We start from the raw sequence: 16,058 nt of genomic DNA, 5'->3' as shown, positions 1-16,058 counted from the left end.
CTCATAGTGATGGACATTGAAGTCCCCCATCCAGAGTATATGCTGCACCCTTGCCACCCTCAGTGCTTCTCCCAAGTGGTGTTCAACATGGAGGAGCACTGATTCATCAGCTGAGGGAGGGCTGATCAGCAGGAGGTTTCCTTGCCCATGTTTGACCTGATGCTATGAGACTTTATGTGGTCCAAAGTCGATATTGGGACAACTCCATCCTGACTGTATGCCACTGTGCTGTCATCTCTACTGGGTCTGTCTTGCCAGTGGGACAGGACATACCCAGGGATGGTGATGGTCTGGGACATTACCTGTAAAATATGATTCAGTGTGGATAACTATGTCAGGCTGTTGTCTGTGAGACAGATCTCCCAATTTTGACACTAGCCCCCAGATGTTAGTAAGGAGGACTGTGCAGGGTCGACAGGGCTAAGTTTGCCGTTGTCGTTTCTGGTGCTTAGGTCGGTCCATCCAGTTTCATTTTCCTTTTTTGAGACATTGTAGTGGTTTGATACAACTGAGTGGCTTGCTAGGCCATTTCAGAGGGCATTTAAGAGTCAACCACATTGTTGTGGGTCTAGAGTCACATGTAGGCCAGACCAGGTAAGGATAGCAGATTCCCTTCCCTCAAGGGCATTAGTGAACCAGATGGGTTTTTACAATGGTTTCATGGTCATCATTAGACTTTTAATTCCAGATTTTTTTTATTATTGAATTCGAACCCAGGCCCCCAGAGCATTAACCTGGGTCTCTAGATTACTAGTCCAGCAACAATACCACTACACCATCGCCTCCCCCTTTAAAAAATACCCTGTACCGTTGTAACAAGATTTCCCTACTTTTATCTTCCATCCCCCTTGCAATATTTCATTTGCCTTCCTAAGTTCCAGATGTACCTGCATACTAATGCTTTGTATTTGCCCTTGCCATCGGGATACCAGCCCAAAACGCACTTGTGTGCAAATGTTACTTGCCACTTGTCAGCCCAAGCTTGGATATTGTCCAGGTCTTGCTGCATTTGGACATAAACTGCTTCAGTATCTGAGGACTCATGAATGGTGCTGAACATTGTGCAATCACCAATGAACATCCTCATTTCTGACCTTATGATGGAAGGAAAGTCATTGATGAAGCAGCTGAAGATGGTTGGGCCTAGGGCACTACCCTGAGGAACTCCTGCAGTGATATCCTGGGGCTGAGATGATTGACCGCCAACAACCACAACCATCTTCCTTTGTGCTAGGTATGACTCCAACCAGCAGAGAGATTTCCCCGATTCCCACTGGCTTCAGTTTTGCTCGGGCTTCTTGATGCCACAATCAGTTAAATGCTGCCTTGATGTCAAGAGCAGTCGCTCTCACCGCACCTCTGAAATTCCTCTCTTTTGTCTACGTTTGGGTCAAGGCTGTAATGTAGTCTGGAGCTGAATGACCCAAGCAGAACCCAAATTGAGCATTGGTGAACGGGATGTTGCTGAGTAAGTGCTGCTTGATAGCACCGTCGGTGACTCCTCCATCACTTTGCTGATGGTCGAGAGTAGATCAATGCGGCGCTAATTGGCTGAAGACTGGCATGCGTGCTGATGGTATCCTCAGAAGGAGGCACTTATCACTTATCCCTGTCTATAACAAGCTGCTTCTGCTGTTTAGTATGCATGTAGTCCTGTGTTATTGCTTCACCAGGTTGGCACTTGATTTTAGGTATATCTGGTGCTGCTCCATGTATGATCTATATTAATGATTATGCAAAGCACAATTTGAATTTGCAGTTGACATAAAATTTGGAATTGTTGTGAACTGATAGAAGGATAGACATAGACTTCTAGAGGACATAGTCTGCTAGAATAGGCAGACGGGGCAGATGAAATTTAATGCAGAGAAGTGTGAAGTGATATGTTTTGATAGGAAGAACAAGGAAAGGCAAAATAAAATACAGGATAAAATTTTAGAGGGATGCAGGAGCAGAAGGACCTGGGGATATATTTGTACAAATCTCTTAAGATGGCAGGGCATTTGAAAAAGTGGTTAATAAGGCATATGGCATCCTGGGTTTTATAAATAGAGGTCTAAGCATGGAAATTGTAATGAACCTTTATAAAACACTGGCTCAGCATTGACTGGTGTATTGTGTCCGATTCTGAACACCACATTTTATGAAGGATGTTAAGGTTTTAGAGAGGGTGCAGATAATATTTTCAAGAATCATTTCAGGGATGAGAGGCTTCAGTTGTGTGGATAGATTGTAAAAGAGAAGATTAAGAGGAGGTTTGATAGTGGTGTTCAAAATCATGAGGGGGTCTGGGCAGAGTAGATAGAGAGGAATTCTTCCCATTTACGGAAGGGTTGTGAACCAGAGCACAGTGAAATAACGTAATTAGCAAAATAACCAGAGGCGACATGAAGGAAATCTTTTTGACACAACAAATGATTAGAATCTTGAATGCACTGCTTGATAATTTCATTTGTGGCTTTCAAAAGGCAATTGGATAATTCTCTGAAGAGAAAAGAGACTGGCAGCTGATATAAAAGGGAATCACAAAGTCTTCCATGGGCATATGAATAGTAAAAGGTCAAGGTGGAAGGAGGAGTAGGGCAGATTAGGGATCAAAAAGGGGATTTACACATGGAGGCAGGCAGAATAGCTGAGGTATTAAATTAATACCTTGCTTCTGTCTTTATGAAGAGGAATATGCTACCCAGGCTACAGTGAAAGAGGAGGTAATTAATACTCTAGAAGGAATTAAAATTGATAAGAAAGAGATATTAGATAGGCTGTTTATACTTAAAGTTGATAAAGTGCCAGGACCAGATGAGATGAATCCAAGGATTCTGAGGGAATTGAGAATGAAAATTGTGGAGGCACTGGTCATAAATTTCCAGTCTTCCTTAGACTCAGGGATAGTTCTAGAGAACTGGAGAATTGCAAACATTACACCCTTGTTCAAAAAGGGTGAAAGATAAACCCAGCAACTACAGGCCAGTCAGTTTCATTTTGGTGTTGGAGAAGCATCTGGAAACAATAATTCGGGACAAAATTAATCACCACATGGACAAATGTGAGTGGATTAAGGAACACCAACACAGATTTGTTAAGGGAAAATGGTGTCTAACTAACCTCCTGGTGTTTTTTGAAGAGGTAACAGAGAAGGTTCATGAGGGCAATACTGCTGATGTGCATGGACTTCTAAAAGGTATTCGATACAGTGCTGCACAACAGACTTGTGAGCAAAGTTACAGCTTATGGAATAAAAGGGACAGTGGCAACATGGATACGAAATTGGCTGAGTGACAGGAAACAGCGAGTAGTGGTTAATGGATGTTTTTCAGGCTGCAGGAATGTTTATAGTGGAGTTCCCCAGGAGTTAGTGTTTGGAGCCTGGTTCTTCTGATATATATTAATGACCTGGACCTCGGTGCACAGGGCACAATTTCAAAATTTGTGCATGTTACGAATCTTGGAAGTATCGTGAACTGTGAGGAGGATAGTGCAGAACTTGAAAAGGACATAAACAAGTTGGTGAATGAGAGGACAAGTGACAGATGAAGTTCAATGCAGAGAAATGTGAGGTGATTCATTTTGGCAGGAAGAACATAGAGAAACAATATAAAATAAAGGGTACAACTCTAAAGGGAGTGACAGAGTAGAGGGACCTGGGTGTATATTTGCATAAGTCATTGAGGGTGGCAGGACAACTTGAGAGCATGGTTAATAAAGCATATAGTCCTAGACTTTATTAATAAGGGCATAGAGTACAAGAGTAGTATGTTGAAATTGTATAAGACACTAGTTTGGCCTCAGCTGGAGTATCGCATCCAGTTCCAGGAACTGCACTTGAGGAAAGATGTGAATGCATTGGAGAGAGTGCAGAAAAGATTCATGAGAATGGTTCCAGGGATGAGGAACTTCCATTATGAACATACTTTGGAGAAGTTGGGATTGTTTTCCTTTGAGAAGAGAAGGTTGAAAGGAGATTTGATAGAGGTATTCAAAATCATGAGGGGTCTGGATATAGATAGGGAGAAACTGTTCCCACTCGTGAAAGGATCAAGAATGAGAGGACACAGACTTAACGAAATTGGCAAAAAGAGCAAAAGCAACATGAGCAAAAGATTTTTCACACTGAGAATGCTTATAGTCTGGAATGGATTGCCTGAGAGTATGGTGGAGGCAGGTTCAATTGCCGCATTCAAGATTGAATTAGACTGTTATCTGAAAAGGAAAAAAATGTTATGGGGTGAGGTAGGTGAATTGCTCATTCAGAAAGCCAGTGCAGACATGATGGACTGAATGGCCTCTGTCAGCACAGTGACAATGGCTGTGATTCTGTGAAAATGTTTGCAGGGCCACAAGGAATAGGCAGGGACAGTGGAACATGGTGAGCTGCTCTAATAGGCAGCAGCATGGACATGTGAGCCAGAAGGCTGCCTTTAGTGCTATAACCACTCTAAGATTTTATAAGATTGTGATTGAAAAAAATTCTGCTGCTGCCAATGGCCCACATGCCTCATGGATGCCCAGTTTTGAGCTGCTAAATCTGCTCTGAATTTATCTCATTTAGCACAGCGGTCATGCCAAACAATACAATGGTGTTTGCCCTGAGTGCGAAGATGGGACTTTGTCTCTACAAAGACTGTGCGGAGGTCACTCCTACCAATACTGTCATAGACAGATGCACCTGTGACAGGTAAATTAGTGAGGGAGAAGTCAAGTAGGTTCTGCCCTCTTATTGGTTCTCCCACCACACGTTGCAGGCTCAATCGGGCAGATACGTCCTTCAGGACATGGCCAGCTCGGTCACTAGTGGTGCTACTAAGCCACTCGGTGATGAACATTGAAGACCCCACCCAGAGTACATTCTGCACCCTTGCCGCCTTCAGTGCTTCTTCCAATTGGTGTTCAACATGGTACTGGTTCATCAGTTTTGAGGGAGGATAGGAGGTGGTAATCAGCAGGAGGTTTTCTTGCCCATGTTTTATCTGATGCCGTGAGACTTCTTGGGGTCCGGAGTAAATGTTGAGGACTCCCAGGCAACTCCTTCACAACCATATACCGCTGTACCACCACCTCTGGTGGGTCTGTCCTGCTATTGGGACAGGACACATCCAGGAATGGTGATGGAGGAGAATTATTTTAGAATTCTATCCATGAGAAACATCACAGGTCATCTATCATGTGAGATTATCTGTATGCCAGCACAGCATCTGAATGGATTTTAGAAGAGAAATTGTAAATTAAAATCAAATCTTAATTACAGTACAGCTCCAACTGCTCTCTCACCGTAAATTTTATTTGTTTGTGATGTTATTTTGATTAGTAAAGAAGCCGTGTATAATAGCAAGCCAGATGGAGAGTGACATATGGACAAACTGTCTATGGAGAGAAGTAGCATTTTAAAAAAGTGAACGATTACTCGGAAACCTTCCCCTGCAACACAATCAGTAATTAAGGCCGGTACTTAGCATCAGTCACCCTGTTCTATCTATGCACTTGGTGCCCTTTATCCGTTGATAATTTATCTAGCTGAGCCAAGAGTGGGACATTACATTGTGATTGTGCACAGTAAGGCACCGTAGTGACTTTCAAGAGAGCATATTTATCTACAGCATTATTTCCCCAGGACCCGGTAATTGTTGTCAATTTAAATGCTCCCACTGGTAATCCAAATTGTACCCTGGGTAGCCTTTGTTTATTGGCAGCAGGTGGTTTTACTGATGCTCATTTTACTGTTTTCTTTACAGTTTATTTTATTCTTGTTATGTGTGCTCATTAAAATGAGGGATGAATGTAGTGAAGAATGGATTTTATTGCTCAACCATTCAGGTGCAGAATGCTCGGTTTACAAACCTGTGGCTCGGCATGAAGCTCACTTTCATTTCTTCTTAAAATGATTTTTCCACAGCATGCAACCCATCCCACCCTACTCTAAATATAGAAAATATTTACCCTCCTGCTGGCCCTTTCCTGAAATAGTGACTGTGACGACAGTGTAAATGACTCTCCTAACACTGTCACACAACTTGTGCAAGCTCTTGGGATGCTGGGACTGAGAGGTGCTGGTTTTTTATGCTGTATTTTTGCTGCCCCCACCCACACTGAATACCAATCCCTCCACTATCCCCCGTGGTGTGCTCTGAAGTCCTTTAGAAAAATATCTTCAAAAGGTCAGCATTATTTGTATCTCACACCAACACCCACCCTCTCCACCCCCGATAACTGGCCACAGGTGAACTGAAATCGTGTTGTGTGACGTTGATAATGACCATGTTAACATTTGGTGGTGAAATTCCTATTTGAAATCAGATAGTGTTTGCATTAAAATGTCAAACAATATCACCAATATCATATGTCAAGTCCCATTCCTAATACTTAAGTACAAAATCTACAGGCAGGTAAAACTCTGTTGCTTTTCCTTAATGCCCAACACTTACATCTAAATCATATCAGAGCAAATTCCCAATGGGCAGTTGACTCACAAGAACACAATGGGGAAAATTTCCTCTATGTCAGGTGGGAGGGTCGGGAGTGGGCGCGGGGCCGCTTGCCGCTGGCAATCGGCTCCGCGCTGCCATTTTACATGGGCTGGCCAATTAAGGGCCACCCAGCGTGACGCATGCGCATGAAAGAACGCAAGAATCTCCATGAGGCACGGGGCTGAATAAAGAAACATAAAAATGCTTTACACATGTCCCATTTATGAATTATGCAATCGTTATTTATTTATTTAATAAACCCTTCAGGAAACCTCATCCCGCCCATGGATGAGGTTTCCTGAAAAATGTGAAGGCCGCTTGGGCCCTTCACCTGAACCCCAACCTTAAGGTTGGACAGGCAGGGTTGATAATTACTTTAATTAGTTTTTTAATGGTCTTAACAGGTTTTTGACAGTTCATTGGGCACGCAGCCACCTCCGGTGCGTGCCCGCCGAACGAAAGATCTAAATGACGCGCAGTGATGTTGGGACTCACGCCCGATGTCACCATACGTCATTTTAAGCGTCAGCATGTCAGGCCCACCCCTGCTCGCTGACGTCAAAGTTCTGGCCCATAATGGAAAGGGCCAAAATGGCCAAAGGAGATGTTTAGTAAAGCTAAATGTTGATGCACTATTGATGCTCTGACACTGGTGCACTGAATAATAACTATGTTGGGTCATATTTACAAATCAGGCTGAGGATATTAGAAGGCAGATATATATGCTGAATATAAAAGTAAGCAAGTTTTACTGCAGCTGCACCGGGCATTCGTAACACCACATCTGGAATACTGTGCACAGTTTTCATCTCATTTGAAAAAAGATATAATTGAATTAAAAGCAGCACAGAAAAGGTTCACTGAACTTATTCCTGGTAGGAAGGGCTCATCCTATTAAGAAAGGTTGATCTGGTTAGGCCTATACCTATAGAAGATTAGAACAATTAGAGGTGATCTTAACAGGATAGGCATTGGGAGGATATTTCTACTTGTGGGAGAGACTAGAGCTAAGGGTCACAGTTTAAGAATAAAACGCCTCCCTTTTAAGACTGAGATAATGAGAATTTTTTTCTCTCGGGGGTTGTTAGTGTGTGGAATTCTCTTCCCCAGTGAGCAGTGGAGGCTGGGTCATTGAATTTATTCCAGGCAGACTTAGATTTCTGATAGACAAGGGAGTCAAGGGTTATGGAGAGCAGACAGGGAAGTGTAGTTGAGATCACACCCAGGTCAGCCATGATCTTACTGAATGGTGGAGCAGGCTTGAAGGGCCGAATGGCCTACTCCTAAGTCCTGCTCCTAAGTCCTATGTTCCAGACTATGTTTGTTGCCCTCTTCACTTTTTGGATTGAGTATTCAGCTCTTATAAATTGGACATTGCAATCTGAATATATTTACAAGCTATAGTGGTGGATACTGCCCAGAACGCACCAATTGTATACTCCAGACATTTCCTTTTAAAGTCAATAAAAATGAGGAGGGATGTAAAATGGGCTGCCAAACAACTATCACCATATTACACAATTGTATAAAGTAAAAAATCTACCCCATTTAATCAATCATAGTGCTTGTCTTCTGCTGGCTCACTCTCAATGTGAGTTTCACCCAATAGCAGCACATCTCATGAAATCAGGGGCACAACGAATAGTTTTCCATCCAATAAGATTATAGGATAGAAACTTAGCCCGAGCATCTGCACAATTTTGTGATACGCACTCTGGCCATGAGATAACATTTGGGGCATACAAACAGCAAATTAAGATCAGTATATTAGGCGGATGGTTGGACTAGTATTATCTTGACATCAACAACATTTTCAAGTTCCTCTCCAAGTCACACACCATCCTGACTTGGAAGTACGCCACTGTACCTTCGCTGTCATTAGGTCAAAAACATGGAACTCCCTTCCTAATAAAACTGCAAGTGTACCTACACCAGATGAACTGCAGCGGTTCAAGAAGGTGGCTCACCATTACTTTCTCAAGGGCACTTAGGGATGGGTATCAAATGCTGGCCTTGTCAGCATTGCCAATATCCCATGAAATAATTTTAAAAATATGGAGTTTTGGGGAGACAGAGTTACAGGTGTTTTGTTTACTATTATTTGTCAGGATGTGTGTAATGTTCAATGTTAGATTATGTCTGTCTGTTGACTAATCTGTGCACACTGTGCTTGGTTAGTTAAACCTGAGTGTTGAACTCAGCAAAAAGTTAGTAAAGCTGCAGAAAGAGCTGGAAGCTAGAGCTGAAGCATGGACTAGACATTTTAAAGCACTGTGAAGAGAACCTGATACACACATAGAAAAAAGTGTCATCAATGCATAGATCTGAGATATAAAATGTACAACAATGTGGACATGGCTAGCAAGGCCAGAATTTATTTCCCAATCCCTATTTGTCCCTGAGAAGGTGATGAAGAAGACCCCCTTCTTAAACAGCTGCTGTCCTTATTGTGAAGCTACCCCAACAGTGATGTTAGAGAGGGAATTCCAAGATTTGACTAGCAATGCTGAAGGAATATATGTTCATGGCAGGATGGTATGTGACTTGGAGGAGAAATTGGAGGCAATATTTTTACTATGAACCTGATGTCCTTGTCCATTCAGATTGTGGTGATTGTCCGGTTATCAGGTGCTTCTGAATAAACCACGGCAAGTTGGTGCAGTGCAACTTGTAGAGATGGTACAGACTGTAGCCACCATGTGCTGGTTATAAAAATTGCAGGTTGTATGAGGTTCGTTGTGTTTTTATGCTGGGATATTCGAATTACATCAATACATTTTGTTTTTCAAACCAGTGTCATCCCATCCTTTCTTGAAGACACTGCCTTATGCTGCAGGTACAGTTCCACAGATGACAGCCTCCTCATTGTGACCCACCCCAGTGTAACTCCAAATGCAGGTCACAGTTTCTTATTATCATCCTTGCTCCCCCCTCCCCCTATCACAAGGTGAGGTGGTCTGCTATTCTGGGTAGAACTTGAATCTTTGTTCTATAAGTCAGCTCACTGGTCTTGTTGTGAAATAAGGTAGGAAACAGAGACCAGTCCCATCAACAAATGCCACAGGGTTGTCAGCTGTCCACTTTTCACCTGAGCGAATTGTCCTCTAATTATTGTGTCTACAAATTTCTAAAATCAGTTTTTCCCACCTAATCTGTGCTCATATAATGGAGGCACTAGTTATTAAGTTAATGAAAATGGTGTAGCATACCAATCTGGCATAGAAAGTGATAATGTGGGACTGGGTGTAGTACCACCCACAGTGTGATGTAAAGGAACACAAGACTCGAGTCTAGAGGGCAGCCTTGTAATGGACAGAGACGTGTGTACAGGCAAGCATGGAGACAGCTCCTAGATTAGACCTTATACTGTATATACGTGCATAGTTACAAATAAACACTTACTATTAAACTATACAAGACTCAGAACCTCTTCATGAGACCTACTGAACTACATTCTACAACAAATAGCATAGGTGCGTATAGGGGATAGCTAGGTAAGCACATGAGGGTGAAAGGATAAGAAGGGTATGCCGGAAGGGCTGGATGACAAGGGGAGGAAGGAGGCTCAGATGGAGCAATTGGGGTGAATGGCCTGCTTCTCTGCTGCAGACTCAATGTAATTCTATGTAATGAATTTTCATCCCCAGCAAATCAAAAGGCAAGTCATGATACTGCCGCTACCCAAGCTTGGTAGTTGATTAAAATTGGTAATCTTAATCAATATAATAGGTGCTGTACAAAATCCTAGTTGCTCCATCAACAAGGACACCATCACTGAAGGCAGTTTAAAGGAACAAGGTCTCGTAGTTTCCTTTGATTTTAAATTTGCTTGGAATAGAACTCTTGATCTTTTAAACACTAAGCCAGAATAATGTAAAGTTTATTCTCTTATTTTACCCTTGGATTGTCAACCAAGTGGTATATCTGTGACCATAGGCTCCAGCCTGTCTAACCTGTGGCACTAGTTATCAGTGAAAGTAATGACACTGATGGAGAGATGATTGCATACTTCATCAAAAAATCCATGGGCTGGCTTCAAGAGTGGGCAGCAGATGCTCCTATAAATCAGAATGTCAGCTCTGATCATCAACCAGGACTTGACTGCCCGTGTCATAATTGGGCACTTCTGAGCCTTTGGGCAGAATCATCTCAGATTTGCACTAAATGTGGTAGTGGGTGGGAAAAATGATGTTTTACCCACCAGCTGCAATAGCCTCTTAGTTTACCCTTGATTCTTACGCCATATCGTCCCAATCCCGCTGCATTAATTATGCATTCCCGGAAAACACGCATTTCGATGGCGGACAAGCTCAGATTCACCCGTCATGCTGTCACCTCGCCACTTCATCATGTCGAGCACCATATTTAAAGTATAGCCGCATGCACACCTCTCAGTGCTTCCAGCCCAGGACTACTGCACAGAAGACATGGCCCCAAAAGACAAGAAAACTGCAGCCCCCAGGTTTAGTAGCGCATCACTTGAGTGCCTTTTGGACACCATGGAGGCCCCTTGTGAAGTTGTCTATCCCCACTCTGGCTACAGGAGGGGCAATTACCACTCTGGCTTTGTAGGCAATGACAGCGGTGATCAGTGCCAATGCTGCACAAAAGAAGTTGGCCATCCAATGCAGGTAGAGGACAAATGATATCATTCATACTGCCATGGTAAGGCAATCATCTCATCACACTAAACTCACACACTCACAAGGCCATAACACATTCACTGGCATCTCACTCACTGTGAGCTCAAGGGACATCAGCACCCATTCTCACACACATACCCTCACATGTCCATCTGGCCTCACCTCCTCTGAAGACTGCCTCCTCAACCCTCACCATCTTGGGGCTACATGCACAGATCAACATGTGCCCCCACACACCCTGGGATACCCATCTTCCCTCGTACAGCCCTCATCCTGCAGCCTCTTCCCTTGCCTAAGGCAACTTTTCCCCCTTCCCCAAGCAATTGAAAAGCCATTGAAAAGCCACCCCCACCTTATGGCTGGTCTGGTAGGTAGAGATCTACCCGTGAGCCTCCTTAAACTGATGTGGTGCTGTCCACGAAGCCTGACACTGATAACTGTGAGTGCTGCCCCAAGCAAGGCAGACAAACAAATCTTGAAGTCTTGAGTGAAGTGCAGCCCGTCAAGTGCATGCCTTATATGTGCTGTTGGTGTGTTTTCCCACTGATGTGCTCAGACAATCCAGCATTGGGGGATGATTCCAATGGGCTGGGATTATAATGATACACAGATGTATTACAATGAGGTTCCCAACGTCCAACGGCGGGAAACACGGTCCATCATTGACCGGCAGAACAGGCAATTTGAAACTGGTTTCATGACATCGTGAAACCGATTGTTGGCCTTCTCGCCATATTGTCTGCTCACACCACCGCACATGCCCAATGCCAGCGGGCATGGAAAATTCCACCCATGGAACTGGATAGTGATGGTCTGCCACAAGTCTTTGCCTATGGGGCCTTTGTAATAATGGCAAACGCTCATGTGGGCAAAAAATAAAGATTTGCATTTGTACAGCACTTTTAATGGCCCCAGGTTGTTGCAAAGTACCATAGAAACAATGACATGTTTTAATGCTAGAAATCTGCAAGTCAGATTGTACACAAAGCCCATAAAGAGTGATGACATAAATCAATAGCTAATCTGTTTTAAGTGATGGGTAAAAACTGTCTCTGCTGTTCCCTTTCAAATGGCAGTTTTAAGCACTTCAGTTCAGAGACAGCAACTTCACAATGGCAGCCCACCCTCAAAAATGAATTAGGGTGTTTGCCTAGATTGTGTGTTCAAGTCTCTGAGGTGGAACTTCAGAGGCGAGAGTGCAGCGAACTGAGCCAGGGCTGATGCAACGATAATACAAACTATGTCCCATGTTGTTGATTCATTCCCATTAATCAACTGAACTATCTGGTGGCCCACAGCACCTTGCAGGCTGGTGATGGCAAGGAACTCAGGGTGATACCCAGCCTTTTTGTTCCGGCCTTGCTTTTCCAATAGGTTGCATCATTGAAATGAATGAAAAAAAGATATTTTAGTGACCCACTGTCTTCACTGTGGTCAGAACCACAAGTTAGGACTCCAGCCTTCTTGATCATCCACACTCATTTTTAAAAAACAAAAATTGCTCATCTGCCTGCCTATTTTCACCCTTCCTCATCAGAATTCACTGTTTCTGCGTTAGGATGTAAATACAGATCAAAGCCTCCTCTAAGTAAGCATAGGAGTTTAAACAATGAGGCCTTAGTAAGCTATTTCAGCAGAAGGTGTATCACAATCCTGGTTATTCCATCATGCATCTAATGCAACAGTTCTACAAGCACTCTGGTGTTTTCCAATTTCATATCTTGTAATGAATGTATAAAGAAAGCTTTATCCAGCAGAATCACATTAAATTAAGAACCAAGCTAGCTTCTTGTAATATTCTGGGTGATTTAACTGTTGCTTTAGATTAAACTGTATCAACAAAAGCATCACAGTTTCAGTTATCCCATTAAGCCAGTGGATTAAAATGAAAGAAAAAAAGAAAGACTTGCATTTACAGAGCACTTTTCATGACCGCTGGAAGGCTCAAAGTGCTTTTCGGACAATGAAGTACTTTGTGAAGTGTGGTTGCTGTCACAATATAGGGTTATGGGATTGCTCTAGGTTCCTCCTCATAGGAAGGACTTCACTAAAAATTCAAAGAAGGCTTACCCCACCTAATCTGATATAAGGCAAAATTAACAGAAATTGAGAAAAGACTCTAAAATTAGGGGAAATAAGACACACCCTGCCCGCTACCCCCCACTCCACCCCACCTACCCACCCAACCCCCTCCTCACAGTCATCCAACTGAAGCGCGAAACAAAGGCAAGCAGTTAGGGCTTGTGATCTTATGTGTCCTGAATCTGTGGATGGTGGACTTTGCCAAGCCCAGGAAAAAACCTACCAGAACATCCTTCAGTCTTCTCACCCTGTGCACTGGGTAACAATTCTAGGGTAAGAGAATGACATAGGCAAACTTCTAAAAGCAGCATATTCAGAAAATAAAAAGGCGGTAATCTCTGGACTATGAGATATTAAATAAGGCCCTATCCCCTATCTGTCTGTCCTCTCAAGTGGATTTAAAAGATTGCATGGCACTATTCGAAGAAGAGCAGGAGCACTATAATTGCTGGAGGTGAGAGCTGGTAACAGTGCAGGGCGGGCAACAGGGCACCTCAGGCCGGAATGAGCAACAGGGTAGGTTCCTCAATGAGATTAAAGGAATGAGAAATAGACAGAGGAAGGACAGTGAATTTAAGGGGATGAATTTAAAGTCAAGTAAGATACTGAAAGAGAAATAGAGAGAGAAGGAAAGAATGCATTAAAAGAGAGACAAAAGAGACAGAAAAAATATATACAATTTTAGATTTTACCATTTTTTAAATTTCCAACAACAATTCACATCCTGAAGGAATGAGACTTCACACTTTTAATTGCTCATCTTCTGGGCAAGAGAGGCTGACTGGCAATCATTAATGATCATCATGTTAAAAGGGTATTTATACAATTAATTACTGCATCTCTAGTGGTGAGTTTGACACTTAATGTGCAAATGCAGGCACTTCATTAAAACCACAGTTATGTTAAGTGTAATATGTCATTTTCACTAAGCTAACAATGGAACAGTGCAATTTGTATAGTCTGTGACTGCGTCCAGCATCATTTTGCGTGGAAATGGCATGAACCAGTCAGCTGGAGGTGGCAGGTGTGCATGCACAGGATGCTGGAGCTCAGCCAGAGGAAGCAGCAACGGCCAGCTATAACAGTCCCTTTCCCAGGTCTTGATGACACTGAAAGTGATGTCATTCTGGAACAAGTGGTATTTTACTAGGTGAGGCTTCAGGTATGAGAAGTGGGGACCAGCAGCCAGTTTTCCTAGCAGGACTTCAGCCTCCAAAAGGACAGGAATTGGGCCCAAATGACCTAGAGGACTGGTGTGAAAACTGACCTACTTGATCGGGTATTGAGGAAGAAGTTGGTACTTTAGCAAAAAAGGAGAACATGATGGCTGGATACAGGAGCTATGTTAAGGAAAATGAGGCTGTAGCTGCTGATTCAGTTATTTTAGAAGGACTAATTGACCAGAACCAGCCATAGAGGGTTGTCAATGAGGGTTCAGATAAAGGTAAAATGATGGGTCCATGCCAATATTGACGTGAGCAGAACTGAGGAGATTCTGGAGAAGGACACCATTTTGTTGAAGATTGTACCCATAGAACTTGGATTGAGGGGGAGCTGCTGTCTGATAAGAGTTGGTGGCTAAACCTGTGAAGGAAAGAAACTGGAATTCTACCTGAGGAAGATCAGAAGAACTTCGTGGCTGAAATTGGTGTCATATATGTTGAGTGGAGTTCCTGATAAATCTGTGAGAGCTTTCTTTCATTTATAATTTATATTGACTATGAATTGCCTGTTTATTCATGTTTAATTTATGTCGATTTTGGTTTGATTGTTAAAGTAAAAGTTATCAAAAGGAAAATCTTGTCCATTGGCTTTTCATTGGGGTTGTTCAGTAAATTTAATTCTTTTGGTTTGTTGATCTGCGCAAGGATTATAATAATTCCTAACAGCACAGGTCATTTAGGTGCCATTATTTTTTCAACAAAATCTGGCCCCACATGTTCATTATTAATTTGCATGAAATGAAAACAATTTTACCGTGTTCAAATGATGCAATTTTGGCTAGAGAATTCACTAAATTGAACTATATGACCTGAGAAACCTTTCTTCAAAATGTTTCATGATTTCAGTCCCTGTAGGAGCTGTCTGTAAATGTGAATTCATATCCTGCCTGTTGTTTTTCTGATATAAATTTGCACGGGATACCTATATTGCTTTTTAATGCCACCATAGTTAATGCCTTGACATTCTTTCCATTGTGACTGACTGTAGCGGCTTTTGTAAAAGTCATTCACAGCCAGATAATAATTGGTTATTTTACGCTGCAACATTAACCTGCTCAAATGTGTTTACTCAGTTAATGAATTGGTTTTAGCCTATTTAGCAGCAAACTACCCTTACACTTTTCCATATTATTTCAATTTATGATATAATTTGCCAGTAATTTATCTTTGAAGCACAAGCAAATATTCAGAAACCAAACAGGAAGCTGTGACCATTCAATATTTCACCTCTATGAATTTCAAATGGGTCGAATTTGCCAGGTGCCTAACTTAACCCTGGCTGTTTTCTTATTTTGAAGGCACTATACAAATGAAAGATGCTACTGCTTGTATATTTACAATAGACAACCTTTCACCCAGCTCCTTGAATAGACAAAATAATCAATACTCAGCTAAGAATGAAGTGAACCCTTCTAAGCACACACAATGTGGGGAGAAGTAAGTATGCATGGTGCCCAGTGTTGATGGAGGTAATGGGTGCAAAGCAAATCAACTTAGCATTGGGCCCAATTTTTTAGGTGTTCCTATTGAAGAAGCACTTTACAGAAGTAATTATCAATGAGAAGGGCAGACTTCCAACAAAAAGCTATTTTTTTTATCATTTGGAGCTAGACAAGGCAGGCAACCCTAAATACTATTTTTCTCAATCG

The sequence above is a fragment of the Carcharodon carcharias genome, chromosome 19 (genome assembly GCF_017639515.1).
Source record: "Carcharodon carcharias isolate sCarCar2 chromosome 19, sCarCar2.pri, whole genome shotgun sequence".
NCBI lineage: Eukaryota > Metazoa > Chordata > Chondrichthyes > Lamniformes > Lamnidae > Carcharodon > Carcharodon carcharias.
The sequence above is the reverse complement of the archived record's forward strand: the minus strand, read 5'-3'. Positions refer to the sequence as shown.